This window comes from Loxodonta africana, chromosome 23 (assembly GCF_030014295.1).
Source record: "Loxodonta africana isolate mLoxAfr1 chromosome 23, mLoxAfr1.hap2, whole genome shotgun sequence".
NCBI classification, from domain to species: Eukaryota; Metazoa; Chordata; class Mammalia; order Proboscidea; family Elephantidae; genus Loxodonta; species Loxodonta africana.
The window spans coordinates 57,037,725-57,051,940 of record NC_087364.1 but is presented as its reverse complement, the minus strand read 5'-3'; the positions used below and the strand labels follow the sequence as shown (position 1 = coordinate 57,051,940).

The following is a 14,216-nucleotide window of genomic DNA, read 5'->3' as shown; positions in this document are numbered from 1 at the left end:
ACATATAGATGAATTTATGTAATTTAAAAGTGATGAGATTTACAGAACAGATTGGATGTGGGATTTCAGCTTCCCAATCTGTGAAATGGAGAGACTACGTATATACTATGGTGCTGCGGTGGTTAAGAGAAATAACATAAAAAATCCATCATATTCACATGTTAGTCAAAATACTAGTATATAAACAAACAAACAAACAAACAAAAAAACCCATTGCTATCCAGTTGATTCCAACTCACAGTGACCCTATAGGACAGCATAGAACTGCCACATACCGTTTCCAAGGAGTGGCGGGTGGATTTGAACTGCTGGCTTTTCAGTTAGTAGCCAAGCTCTTAACCACTGTGCCACCAGGGCTCCACTAGCATACAGTAAACCAAAAAAAAAAAAAAAAAAAACCATTGCCATCTAGTCGATTCTGACTCATAGCGACCCTACAGGACAGAACAGAACTGCCCCCTAGGGTTTCTGAGGAGTAGCTGGTAAATTCAAACTGCCAACCTTTTGGTTAGCAGCCAAGTTCTTAACAACTGCACCACCAGGGCTCAGTACATAGTAGGCACACAATACGTAACAGTCCCTTCTTCCCTTCCTCAGAGTTATAATATTAAAGTTTGGTTTGACGCAGCTCAAAATATGCATACTACTGTGTACATTCAGAAAACCAAGGAAACTTTCTCCCATAGTTTGTCAGCTATAATTCTTTGTGAAGCTCTTTTGAAATAGTTAATTCTTAACTTAAATGCTGGGGTAAGTCATAACTACTTAGTATAGCAACAAACTCTTGGTCAGTACTAGGACACTCTAATGTCGTGTTATTTTTTCATTGTGCATACTACTCCAATAAATAAATTGGCTTAATTCTATGCAGTTCTGCACGCATAAAAAAAGTCTGGAAGTATGCTTAATAGAAATCATTTTTTAAAAGCAAGTAAAAATAAAAATAATTTCAACAATTATGCCAAAAAGTACAGATACCTTTTGGAACAATCTCCCTAAAATTAATAACAATATTAAAAAAGTGTGTAGGTATTATTAACGTGGTTTATGAGATATAGATCATTAATTTGAGAAGAACAAGCTACCTTGTGTGTCTATCAAGAGCATTCTAGCCAAAACTGCTAAAAAGAGATAAGAAAATAAACTTATATACATTTACTTTATACGAGGTACTAACAACAGTACTGAAAACAGGCAGATAACGTCACCACAGAAACTCATATCAATGGGGCCTGGTGGCTCATCTTAGCGATTAAAAGCAAAGACTTAAGGATTGAACTGATGAAAATAACCAACACACATGGTTATTTTCCTAATTTTCACATAAATGACTTGTAAGGTTTATACAATGTTCAGTCAGTATAACCTGTGTTACAAACAGAATGACAGACAGGAATTAAATACCATTTCAATAAGGACTACATAGCAGGTAGAATCATGAAGTGAGATACAAGAATAGGCAAGTGAGATACAAACATGACATGAGAATTCTATAAAAGCTTTGTATGACACAACTACTGTCTTTACTGTATGAAGAAAGACAAGGAAAGGAACTACCTTGTGGCACAAAACAAATACTGCTTCGCTGGCAGAGTGCTCTGAAAACACCTGCTAGGGATTCTAAGATTCCAGGATGGACAGGGAAAATCAATCCACAGGAACCCGCTGTCATCACATTGATTCCAACTCATAGCAACCCTACAAGACAGGGTAGAGCTGCCCCATATGGTTTCCAAAGTAGTGACCAGTGGGTTTGAACTGCTGACCTTTTTTAGTTAGCAGCCATAACTCTTAACCACTACGCCATCAGAGTTTCCAGGAAGCTCAGGCTATACCTGAAAATATACCTTCTGTCTGTCCATTAATCCCTCATTCCTATTAAACTAAATCTCCATATACTAACTTCTCTAAGGACTAGACACCAAATCAAATACAGACTCCTAGAGCTAGAAGGAAGCTTAAAAAGCTGAACAGAACAAAAGGCAAGCAGCAACGTAAAGAACTGAAAACTACTATAAGCTTGTTAGAATGCAATCTTACTGCTCACTGGCCAGAGATTAATTAGATCCATTAGTAAATTCTCAGAATAGATAGAACATGACATGGTTCTTGTTCTCAAGGAGCTCACAGATATTTCTTGAGGGCTTACTATGTCCTAAGCACTGTTCTAAGTGTTTTAATGTATTACTTACTCCTCATAACCACACTATGACATAGGTAATATTATCCCCCCCTTTACAAATGAGGAAATCTGCATTACCCAGAGAATATTTAACCCAGACAGGTTAAATAATTTGCCCAAGGTTACAAAACTAGTAATCCTGAAAGTTTGTCTCCAGAGCACACGTTCTTAAGCATTGCATGTATTTAAGAGGACAGGAAAATTAAAGATGGCTAATGGCACTGGGTCCTGGGTTTAAGTACACTGACCATATTTTGTGGATGTTTTACGACTATCCTGCCTTCAAATATTTTATCCGCTTGTCAGATTACTTGCCCCAATGTTGTTTGGGGAAAAAAAAATCAGAAGAAACGTATTAATTAATGTCTGATATTTATATACACACACATAGCAAATACTTTTAACTGTGATTTAGTAGCTGTACGTGAGCAGATACATTTCACTGTACATTGGTAGTGTCTGTGAACATCCCATAGCTGTAAAAAGAAAGGGCTGGCTCTAATTGCACAGATATAGTCAAAGTTACTCAAAGTGATTTTGAGGAAATCTGGAGTCTCACAATATCACTAAGAGAGTTGAAAGCTTTAAGCCAAGTGATTATTTCTAGTGAAGAAAAAAACCAACCAGTTTCACTATGAAATTACTAATACTTGAAATTGCTTTTAGTTTTACCACCATTGTAATTATCAAAACACATATAGCAACTGCTTTAAAAAAGTTATGTTCAACTGTTATAATTGGTATAGTCAGTGAAAAGGAACACAACTATCACTTTCATATATACTTCAAGAGGCTGTCTACCAGGGTCACAACTTCAAATAACAACAGTAGCCAGATTTTAAGGGAATATTTTCACATGGACAATAATTTTTAAAATGCTGTTACTACTAATGTTTATAAGTATAAAAATTATAATTTAAAAACACACTTCTTTCCTGTCCCAGCTGTCCAAGCACGGTTTGATTTCACGTTGGAGTTTATAGTAGCGCCTAATGTCCACCTTTTTCCCCACAACTGTTCCCATTAACGCTGCTTCACAATTGAAGACGTGCTCCATAAAACTACAGTCACAGAACAGTAGCTGATTTAGCAAAAAAACTTTTTTTTTTTTTTTTTTTAATGTGCGAAGAAGGTAACCACCTAAGGAAAAAGATACAATTCATTCAATTTTAGGCTAAAAGCAATCGGTTGTTTTAAAACGCAATAGTACTCTCAGGTCTAAACCTGCAGTAAGTCCATCACGAAAAATACTTGGAAAAAAAGTGCTCTCTCAAAGAAAAATAAGCCACAGAAATCTGCTTAGCTTGTTGAAAAATGAGTACATACTCAGAATAACTCTGAATAGTATCTCATTACTGAAGCAGCTTGCTGGTTAAAAACTATTCAAAGGTTGATGGTGAAAAATTTCAACATTAATAGAAACAACAAATCAATAGCATAAATATCACTATTTCCTGCTTAGGAACAATGATTTTTGTCATCTTTCCATATATCTGTTTGCACAACTAAGGACAGAACTGGAAAAGAGGCTTATTATGTTTCTAAGGTTAGCACACATTTTCTGAAAACCATCTAGTGGAATGGGTTAGCAAGGGAAATTATGGAACATACTTTCCTAGAAGTTTTTAACGTGTAGCTAGTGGCTATTAAGGGTGTGGTGACAGATCTGCTGGCCTTCACAACTCTGGCAACTGGCTTATAATGGACGATCTACTCTCAATGCCTGCCAGTCTCTTCACTGCTCCCAGTGCCTGAAACCAAAATGGCCGCGCCTGTAATGCAGTTGACTCTCAGTACCGTTCACTGATAATTTCAGAAAGAAAAAAAAAATCTTTTCACTCCCTTCTTTTCCAATGTCAGCTTTTCTCTGCCACAGAATTTCACACAAGGGCCTTCAAATAGTGTAAATTTACAGATAGGCAGATGAAATGATTTTAGCTTCTGAAACCTTTGGCAGTAGATACATCGGAAGGACTGAAATACAACAAACTGTCCTCCCTCTAGGGAATGTCTTACTTACTTCCCTAAAATCAGAAACAGACTTTAAAATGCTAGGGATCTCATAGAATTTTGGAATTTTTAAGAAACCTTAGAAATTTTCCAGATGAACAAACTCTTAAAGGTAAAGTAATTGATGTAAGGTCAAACAGCTAGTTAATAGTTGAATGTAAATCCAGATTTTATATTTTTGAGCAAATGTTCTTTTCATCATAGCACACAGGTCTACTTAATCTATCACTCTTTGTTGAAAATGTCTTTAAATATTAATAGAAATATGCAACTAGTTAACAAACTTACAGAAAAATGTTATTATATACCTTAGACCTATACTCAATAAATGATCAACTAATTAGACTGGCACACAGCAATTTACCTAGCTGAGGATACAAGAAGGAACATAAATGTGGTCTCTTCCTGTTCAAAAAACTATGCTTCAAATTCATAATATTGCCTTATATTTATGCAGTACTTTATATTTAGAAGTTGCATCTCTCCACTGAGGTTTACTAGGCAAGAGGGCTATGATCAAAACAGAACGATTCCATCCTAGCGCAGCTCCGTCACATCACAACGCTGACTTCCTTGGCTTCCACTACACAAACACTTAAAATCTGAGGTGCACCTGACAAGTATGGTCTGTAAGGATTCTTGCTGATTTTATTTAGTTTTTTATCCCATGTTATTTCAAATGGCAATGTTGGCCCTGATACAAAGACTCTGCTATGCAACAATTGCAATTATATGCTAGAAGTTACTAAAACTTAAACTCTTATGAGTACCATTTAGGTAAGTTTTCAAACTAATAATACAAAAGAAATGAGTATTTAATTGTCAGGCCAAATATGAAACATATTATCCTTGTATTAAATATAAATGTAAAATAATAATTACTGTATACATTTTTTAGAATCGACTGGACGGCACTGGGTTGGGTATACATTTTTTGCAAAGCTGTTTTATGCAATCTGGGGTCACCTGAACTATCTCATCAATTACACGAGTTACTTAGTGTCTTGGTTATCTAGTGCTTATATGACAGAAATACCACAAGCAGATGGCTTTAAATTTATTCCCTCACAGCCTAAGAGGCTAGAAGTCTGAATTCAGGGTGTCATCTCCAGGGGAAGGCTTGCTCTCTCTGTTGGCTCTAGAGGAAAATCCTTGTCATCAATCTTCCCTTGGTCTAGGAGCTTCTCCACACAGGAACCCTGGATCCAAAGGACACATGCTGCTCTTGGCGCCACTTTCTTGGCAGTATGAGGTCCCTGTGTTTCTCTGCTTGCTTCTCTCTTTTATATCTCAAAAGAAACTGGCTCGACACAATCTAATCCTGTAGATTGAATCCTGTCTCATTAACATAACTGCTGCTAATCCCATCCCATCACATCATAGCGATAAGATTTACAACATACAGGAAAATCACGTCAGATGACAAAATGGTGGATAATTCATACAACACTGGGAATCACAGCCCAGTCAAGCTGACAGACACTTTTTGGGGACACAGTTCACCCTTTGGTCCCCCAAAATTCATGTCCTTGCCATATGTAAAACACATTCACCCCATTATATCATAGCAAACGTCTTAAATCAACTCCGAGTCCAAAATCCAAAAATTTCTCTTCATTTGTGAAATTTAGAATAAAAGTTATCTGCTTCCAAAGTACAATGGTAGAACAGGCACAAGCTAGACATTTCCATTAAAAAAGGGAGAAATTTGAGGTAAAGAAGGTATAGCAGACACCAAACAATTTAGCAGAACACATTACATTAGCCCGCAAGGCTTGAAAATAATTCTCTGTTCTCTGAGACCATTTACACAATGGCCCTGCCCTCCGGACTCTGGGTGTTGGCCACACTCTCCAGATTCTAGGGGGAAGTCCCTCGGCCCTGGGCTTCAGCTCCATCTTTCAAGCCCACTGGAACAGCAACTCTGCTCCCTTGGATTTTGGAGGAGTGGCAACTGCACCCTCTGAGACATCAGAGGTTGTGGCCACACCCTTTGAGACTGAGGCAGTTCTGTTTCCTTTGTTCCTTGTCTCTTCAGCTTCTGCTCCTGGTTCCTTACTTCTCGGCCCATTGGCCGGTGTCTGCCCTGCTGGGGCAAGTGTTCCAAAGCTCTGTAGCTCCACCATTAAGTGCTTGGAGGCACCCCACTCCGCCAGTAAATTTCGTCCAGGAGGCACTTAGCTCTCTTGCTCTGTGGGTCAACTCCAGCGCTGTCTTGCACTGGTCTCCTGGTTCTGCTGCTGCCGGTTCTCTGCTGCCTCTCACCATCTGTGCTGCCTCCGGTGTAACAACTCTCCTCATATCCTTCTGAGTCCTCACCAGAATTGCCTTTGATATCCATAATTCCACCAACAGTCTCTTCAAAGCAATTGCTTCCACTTTTTAGGCATCTGTTAGAGCAACACCCTACTCTCTGTAGCAAATTCTGTCTTGGTTGTCTAGTGCTGCTATGACAGAAAAGCAGATGGCTTTAACAAAGAGAAATTTATTCCTTCACAGTCTAGGAAGCTACAAGTCCGAATTCAGAGTGCCAGCTCCAGGGCAAGGCTTGGTCTCTCTGTGGCTCTGGAGGAAAATTTTTGTCATCAATCTTCCCTTGGTCTAGGAGCTTCTCCGCACAGGAACCCTGGGTCCAAAGGACACGTCTGCTCCTGGTGCTGGTTTCTTGGTGGTATGAGGTCCCCATGTCTCTCTGCTCACTTGTCTCTTTTATATCTCAAAAGAGATTGGCTCAAAACACAGCCTAATCCTATACATTGAGTTCTCTCTTATTAACGTAACTACTGCTAATCCCATCCCACCACATCATAGAGATAGGGGTTACAACACACAGGAAAATCACATAAGATGACAAAATGGTGAATAATTCACACAACACTGAGAATCATAGCCTAGCCAAGGTGACAGACATTTTGGGGGGACACAATTCAATCTATAACACTTGGTAAGCAACATATTATAATTCCTGTTATATCAACGCATAAAAAGAACCAAAGATGTGATATAATCTGTCTCCTCCCTCCTACATATACATAGCAGCAATTCTGGATTGAAATTTAGTCCCTTAGGCATCTAGACCAGAGCTCAAAAAATTCATACTAAAAACAGTTCACTTTAAGAAATATTAAACTTGAAGCAAAACATAGCTCTAAGCCACCGCTTTAATTACAAACTTACAGTTTTTTTTTTTTTTTTTATCTAAGAACTTGCTTTAAACTCCCTAAACTGTATAGGTGGGGAGGAAGAGAAATACCTAAAAATTCCTTAAAGAGGATCAACTGATTCATATAATTCACAAAAAAGATTAAATGTGAATAAGATACATTCGTTTTACTTGGATCCACAATCAACACCCATGGAAGCAGCAGGCAAGAAATCAGAAGACGCACTGCATTAGGCAAATCAGCTGCAAAAGACCTCTTTAAAGTGTTGAAAAGCAAAGATGACATCTTGAGGACTAAGGTGTCCCTGATCAAGCCATGGTGCTTTCAATCACCTCATATGCATGTGAAAGCTGTACAATGAATAAGAAGACCAAAGAAGACTCGACACCTTTGAATTGTGGTGTTGGTGAGGAATACTGAATATACCACGGATGGCCAAAAGAACGAACAAATCTGTCTTGGAAGAAGTACAACCAGAATGCTTTTAAAAGCAAGAATGGCAAGACTACGTCTCACATACTTTGGACATGTTATCAGGATGGATCAGTCACCGGAGAAGGACATCATGCTTGGTGAAGTAGAGGGTCAGCGAAAAAGAGACCCTCAATGAGATGGATTGACACAATGGCTGCAACAATTGGCAAAAGCACAGCAACAATTGTGAGGATGGTGAAGGACTGGGCAGTGTTTTGTTCTGTTGCACATAGGGTCACTACAAGTTGGAATTAACTAGACGGTACCTAACAAAAACAACAACAACAAGGTATATAGCTATCAAACATTACCAGTATAAACCTAATGGCTTGAGAAAATAAAACTCAAATTACATAGTTACTGAACAACCTTTCTGGATGACAGAAATCTCAAGCCTTCAAGCTACATGCTCAGAGTTCACTGTGTGTTGCCTCATGTTTTCTTGCCTCCTAACACTTCAGTTTCTCCTATGTACGATTTTTAATTTTTATTACAGTATTCTTTCTAAAAAGTCATCTATAAAATTCACGTTTCATAAAAACCTCAGGGGAAACCCAGGTAAGTCAAATTGATCTATACAAAAATAAGACTGGCCATCAAAATACTTCAACAGGGCAATATTATCACATTATATGTATGGTTATTGTTAATATTATCAAGTATATAAAGGCTAAAATCACTATATAAAATGAAGAAACATGGCTCCCAAATAGAGACAAAAAAAAATCAACAACTTCAGTCTGCTAATCTGATATTGAAAACGCTCTTAGTGCCTACCTTCTGGAAATGGTCCTGACCAGGTATTTCCTATAAAAAAAACCAAACCCATTGCCCACGAGTTGATTCTGCCTCATGGCGACCCTACAGGACAGAGCAGAACTGCCCCATAGGGTTTCCAAGGAGCGCCTGGTGGATTCAAACTGCTGACATTTTGGTTAGCAGCTGTAGCTCTTAACTACTACACCACCAGGGTTTCCAGTATTTCCTATGGCACTGCCAAACACTCAGGTGTTCCTCAACCTGCCTGGGAAATGATTATGCCTGGAAGTTTGAACCGTGACAGGATAGCAAGTGACAGGCTATTAATACATATGCATTACAGAATATGGGAGAAAGGACAGTCTAATTGATGACCTTATACCAACTCTTAAAAATAAGTAAAATCAAACTTGACCATGTTAAAAGAAGACCCAGGGATTACTGTGAAAACTCTGTTCACCAAACCTTAAAATTCTGGGAGCATTATACAGTAATTTCCAAGTGGTATTTCCTTTCTCAGGAATAGTAATACTGTCCTATCTACAGAATTGTTATGTAGCTCAAGGCAAATACTACTTTAAAAAAGCAACCTGATACCTGTGCCAATAAGATATAAACTATGACATGCCAGGAAACCCTAGTGGCGTAGTGGTTAAGTGTTATGGCTGCTAACCAAATGGTCGGCAGTTTGAATCCACCAGCTGCTCCTTGGAAACTCTATAGGGCAGTTCTACTCTGTCCTATAGGGTCACTATAAGTCAGAAGCAACTCGACAGCAATGGGTTTGGTTTTTTTGGTTTATGACATCCCAAGACCCTTATGCTTCTAAAATTGTCCAATTTTTAAGATTACAAACATTCTCCCTAGAGATGAAATCTTTTATGATGCTTAAGAAACACATTTCATTTAAAGAATCCCTCGCCCTTGAAATCCAAAATATAAAAATAACTGATTCTTTTAATGCTATTCTAGTTGTTAAAGAGTTCAAATGGGATTAAATTAGCTCTTTTCAAATAAACAGATCAACAGAGCAAATGCCCTTTAAATGATAACTGCCATTTAAAAACCTTTATTCAGCAAAGGGTACTAAAAAGGAATAAGCTACACACAAAATAAACTGTTTTAGAAAAGAAGTTGTAAATATTTTATTCATAAGTTCTTTTTTTTTTTTTTTTAGGGAATACTTATAAGGGATGGAGAGGATCTTATCCTGACAGGAAGGAAGCTTTGCCTCCAGGACCGTACCATGCACAGAGCCAGGCAAAGTCCCTGCTCTTTATGGTCTCCCTTTTTTTTACCTAGATCTAGCCTATGAGAATATTCACTTGTACGCAGCAATTTTTCAGCTTAAGTATAGTATTTATATTTAGTGACATCTCTAATGCCAGACGCAATTTACTTAAATTTTTTAAAAACTTCAGATATATAAAAACACTTCTGCATTTATACGTGATTTATTTTTAATTCTTCAACTAAAACCAATAGGAACACCTTGCAAACTTTATACTTACAATTAAGAATAAAATATTACTAAATTTATGTTCATTTACTTTATTGCTATTTCCCCTACCATGCTAGTACTATCATTTCTTTCAATCACTTATTTTGTGATTTTACTAGGAAAGCATTCTATTTTACAATGAAAAGAAAAGCCCAAGAAACTTCTAAGAAAAGTTAAGTTAGGGACGGAATTTTAGTTACTTTTATCCCAAAACCTAAAGATGAGAAAACTTAAAACACAAAAACCAAACCACTGGGGCTTCTTCAGATAATTTTGGCTGATGACACTGCAGAACTGTTAATCTGATAATCAAAATTTCCCAGAACCTGCAATGTTTAGATAGAGATCTATTTTGATTTCAACCAGAATTCAATTTTTCAGTTAAAAAAATCTCAAACCTTGAATACGCAGACATGGCAACAAATTCTTAGACTGTAGTTGTTTCAAGGGCTCACTAAGAAAAAACAAAGTGTTTTGATATATCCTAATTAAATAAGCAATACAGTAACAAGTAATTTCCAGGTTTTTTCGTATAACACGTGATTCAGTACATAAACAAATTTTGTACAGTGCAATGTAAGCAAATATCCAAAGTCTAATTTCTAAGCCGGAAAACATGCAACCAATTTTGTTCTCAATGGTTCAAGAGTGGCAGGAGAAATCACCCGGCTTGAGGTACCCGGAACACCTAAGTTTTCTAGGGGTTCTCCCTGACCTCACAAACTACGGTTCAAAACATCGTCCTGCAAACCCATATTCTGCATCTGCACAAAGGCGCAGTGCTGGAATGAGGAAGCTTCACTAAGACGAAATCACAACTCTAATTCACTGAAGAATACGCAGGCTGTTTTCTACAAGCCCCCTCTTGTCGCACTTCCCTTGCCCTTTATGTCTGTAAACAGCTCCCCAATTACTGTCATCTAAGAAAACAGCTTTCGATTTCCTAGTCTGGTAACAGGGTTAGCCACCATTATCACTATTCCTTTAGTGATAAAATAAATCCCTCAAGCCGCGGTCAAAACACGTTGGCTGAACGTCTGGTGTTTACATAGCCCAGTCCTGGGCGCTCACCCTACCTTTCCGAGCCACTTAGGAGCTATTAAACAGGCATCACATAATAGACTTAGTAAAGACACCAGTCACATGAGACAATGTCTCAGGTCTATGAATGAAAGATCCAATAGGTTTGACTGTCTCGGTTCAAAGGAAAAAACAAGCTGGAGAGGAAGGGTGGGAGGGGAGCTGTGGGTGGGGGAGCCGGGCGATTTAAACCCAGGACGAGGCAAACGCGGGGCCGCCGGGCTGGCGGGGCCGAAGCCCTCGGGCGTGACAGCCCCGCAGAAACAGCTCGCCGCTCCGCGCCCGGGCTCCTCACGCCGCGGTGCTCGCCGCGCCCAGCCGGGTGGGCGTGCGGGGTGCAGGGGACCCAGCCGTGGCGGCCGGGCCAGGGGCGGAGGCCCCGGGAGCACTTCCTCAGCCTCTGGCCGCCCCATCCCCAAAAATGGGAGGAGAGGAAGGAAGCGAGGAACAAGGCGGCAGGCAGAGGGAGACCCGAGAGGGAGAGGCGAGCCTTTGCCCCTGCATCTGGGAGAGGTCAGCGGCAGGCGGCCGAGACAGCGCAGAGATAGCGGTGAACTCCCGCGCGGGCTGACGCTGGGAGAGACCACCGACCGGCCGGCCGACTGGCGGCCCCCGCCCCGAACGGCTGGCGCTCCCGGGAGTCCCGGCACCCACCCCGTCCCCATCTCCACCGCGCCCGCTCCCGGCCCTTCCGCTCTCTACTCACGCTCGGGGCTCCTCCAGGCTCCGCGGCTCTAACCGCATTGGGTCCCAGCCCCGCGGGCGGCGGCGGCGGCGGCGACGGCGGCGGCGCTGAGGGAGAGCAGAGCTGGCGGCACGGCCCCCGCCTCCCGGGCCCTCTCCCCCGCCGCTCCGGAGCTGCCCGGCCGGGCCCGAGCCCTGCCTTGCCGGCGGCCCCAGACCCAGCGGCCGCGGCAGCAGCAGCCCAACACCTCAGCGGCCGCAGCGGCGGCACCGGCACTGCCGCTTTCCCCTTCTTGCTCCCTCTCCTCGCTGGCCCCGCCACACGCCCCCGCCCCCGTCTCTTTCTCTGTAGCCCCTGTTTTTTTTTTCCTTTTGTTTCCAGAATAAACTTTATTGGTCTCTTTTTCCGCTCACATCGTGTAAACAAACAACGAACTCTTCCCCACCCCCTCGGCTCCCCCCCTCCTCGGGCAGAAGAGAGTAGGAGCTGAAGAGGGGACGAGCTTACAAACGCCCCGGAAGTAGATGTGCGGAGCGGAAGTGAAATTTCGGAGACGGGGAGTGGGCAATGGGCAGAGCCGGCAACAGTGTGCCAGTGGGCATGCGCTTTTTTTTCCGCCCGAAGTTGGTGGGGTGGTGTAGCTCACTTTCTGGCGCGTCGGGTTAATACTCCGTCTTAATGCAGTAGTGAGGATGTTGTGTCATCTTAGGCCGACGTATGTGTCGTATATTTGTTTTTACGTACAGAAGGCGGGCTAGGGTAGAGATCTAGAAAGGCGTACTGGGAACAAGTGAGTTCATTTCTTTACGTGGGTAGAGGAAATGAGATTCGCTGAGGGGCGAGAGACCCGGACGCGGTGGCTCACCGCCGCTGTCAGTGGCTAACCAGAAGTGGTTATGGATTCTAGAAAGAAAGGCTTTTACAAAGCGTTTCTGTGCGTCCTTCTGCCAGTATAGTTTAAGGTGTACCATATGACGAAAACGGAATACGCTGTCAGAGCCCTTTGCAATCCTTTGACTCACTTAGTCGAGACCTTTTGCTATGCCTTTTTTTTTTTTTTCTGGTGTGGATCAGCTTCTAGGATTCAGTCCTGACTATTCAAAGACGAGCTTTTTTCGCGAAGGGCTCATGGAGACATTACAAAAGCCATGTTAACTGTAGATTAGATTCGAGGTTGTGCCTTGGCTCTATGTACCACAGAAGTCTCTTTTTGCTTGAGAGTAGTAATAGGATCTCTTGCCGTTTGAGATTACTACTGATAAGGGTCTGGTACTCTGCGTCCAGCCCCCCTAGTGGTCTTTTATTGTATTGGAAAGGCGTAGTACCAGTGGTAAGTAGAAGTCTGAGATGCAAGTCGTCCAGCAGCCATTCCCCCTTGAATTTTTTAGGAATAGAGGACTTGGAAGTGGATCACCCTTATAGATGTTACAGTCCAACTTGTCATCCAGAGCAAAAAATCTCACCAATAACCAGTCTTTCCCGAACACCACATGTCCATACCAAATGGTAAATGAAATCCATTCCTCTATGTGATCCTGGAAACCCTGGTGGATAGTGGTTAAGAGCTTTGGCTGTTAACCAAAAGGACGGCAGTTCGAATCCACCAGCTGCTTCTTGGGAACCCTGTGGGGCTGTAGGGTCACTTTGAGTCAGAATTGACTTGATGGCAGTGAGTTTGGTTTTGGATTTATGTGGGGTCATGGTTTCATTTTACTGTGTTTCTATGTTTCCTGTGCTTGCTTCTTTTAAACTCTGGTTGTCATTTCACATTTCAGGAGTCTGTGTTTCTAAATATTTTTCATGAACCAATGTTTTCAGCAGTTTCATAATACTGTACTACTCCAGACTTGTTAATTGCTGTGGAGTCATTCTGACTTATGGTGGCCCCATGTGTGCGCAGTAGAACTAGTCCATAGGGTTTTCAGGGCTGTGACCTTCGCCAGGCCTGTCTTCCAAGGTGCCTCTGGGTGAGTTTGAACCCATTTCAGCTAGTAGTCCAGCACTTAACATTTGAGCCACCCAAGGACTCCATTCCAGTGTAGTGAATTAAAAAAACAAAGAAAGCATTGAATTGGTAGTCAAACATCAACCTTAAGACAGCATTTCCCAAACTCTCTATTCTGGCACAGAGGAGGGTCATGAGATATTAATAGGTAGCCCTTGGGGGGAAAAATGTGCTAGAAATATTTCTCTTTTAAAAAATACTTTTTAACAGGAAAATACTAATTACATGATTTTTTTAGTGTGATAATCTGCCTTTAAGAAATCATGCACCATAGCAAAAAATACCATACATGATTTTTTGTGACACTATTCACTGGTACAGGAGTAGCATTTACTGCCCAACTCAGAGTTGAAATA

The 14,216-nt window shown here is 41.2% G+C and overlaps 1 protein-coding gene across 1 annotated transcript in view; it reads right to left on the bottom strand.

Annotated features, from left to right (window-relative positions):
* Window positions 1-11,997, bottom strand: part of PIK3CA (phosphatidylinositol-4,5-bisphosphate 3-kinase catalytic subunit alpha) — a 98,586-nt gene extending 86,589 nt beyond the window's left edge. Inside the window, exon 1 of the mRNA XM_064275502.1 lies at window positions 11,877-11,997. The gene's annotated coding sequence lies outside the window, so the exon portion shown is untranslated. The remainder of the gene's footprint in view (window positions 1-11,876) is intronic.
* Between the last annotated feature and the right edge of the window lie 2,219 nt (window positions 11,998-14,216).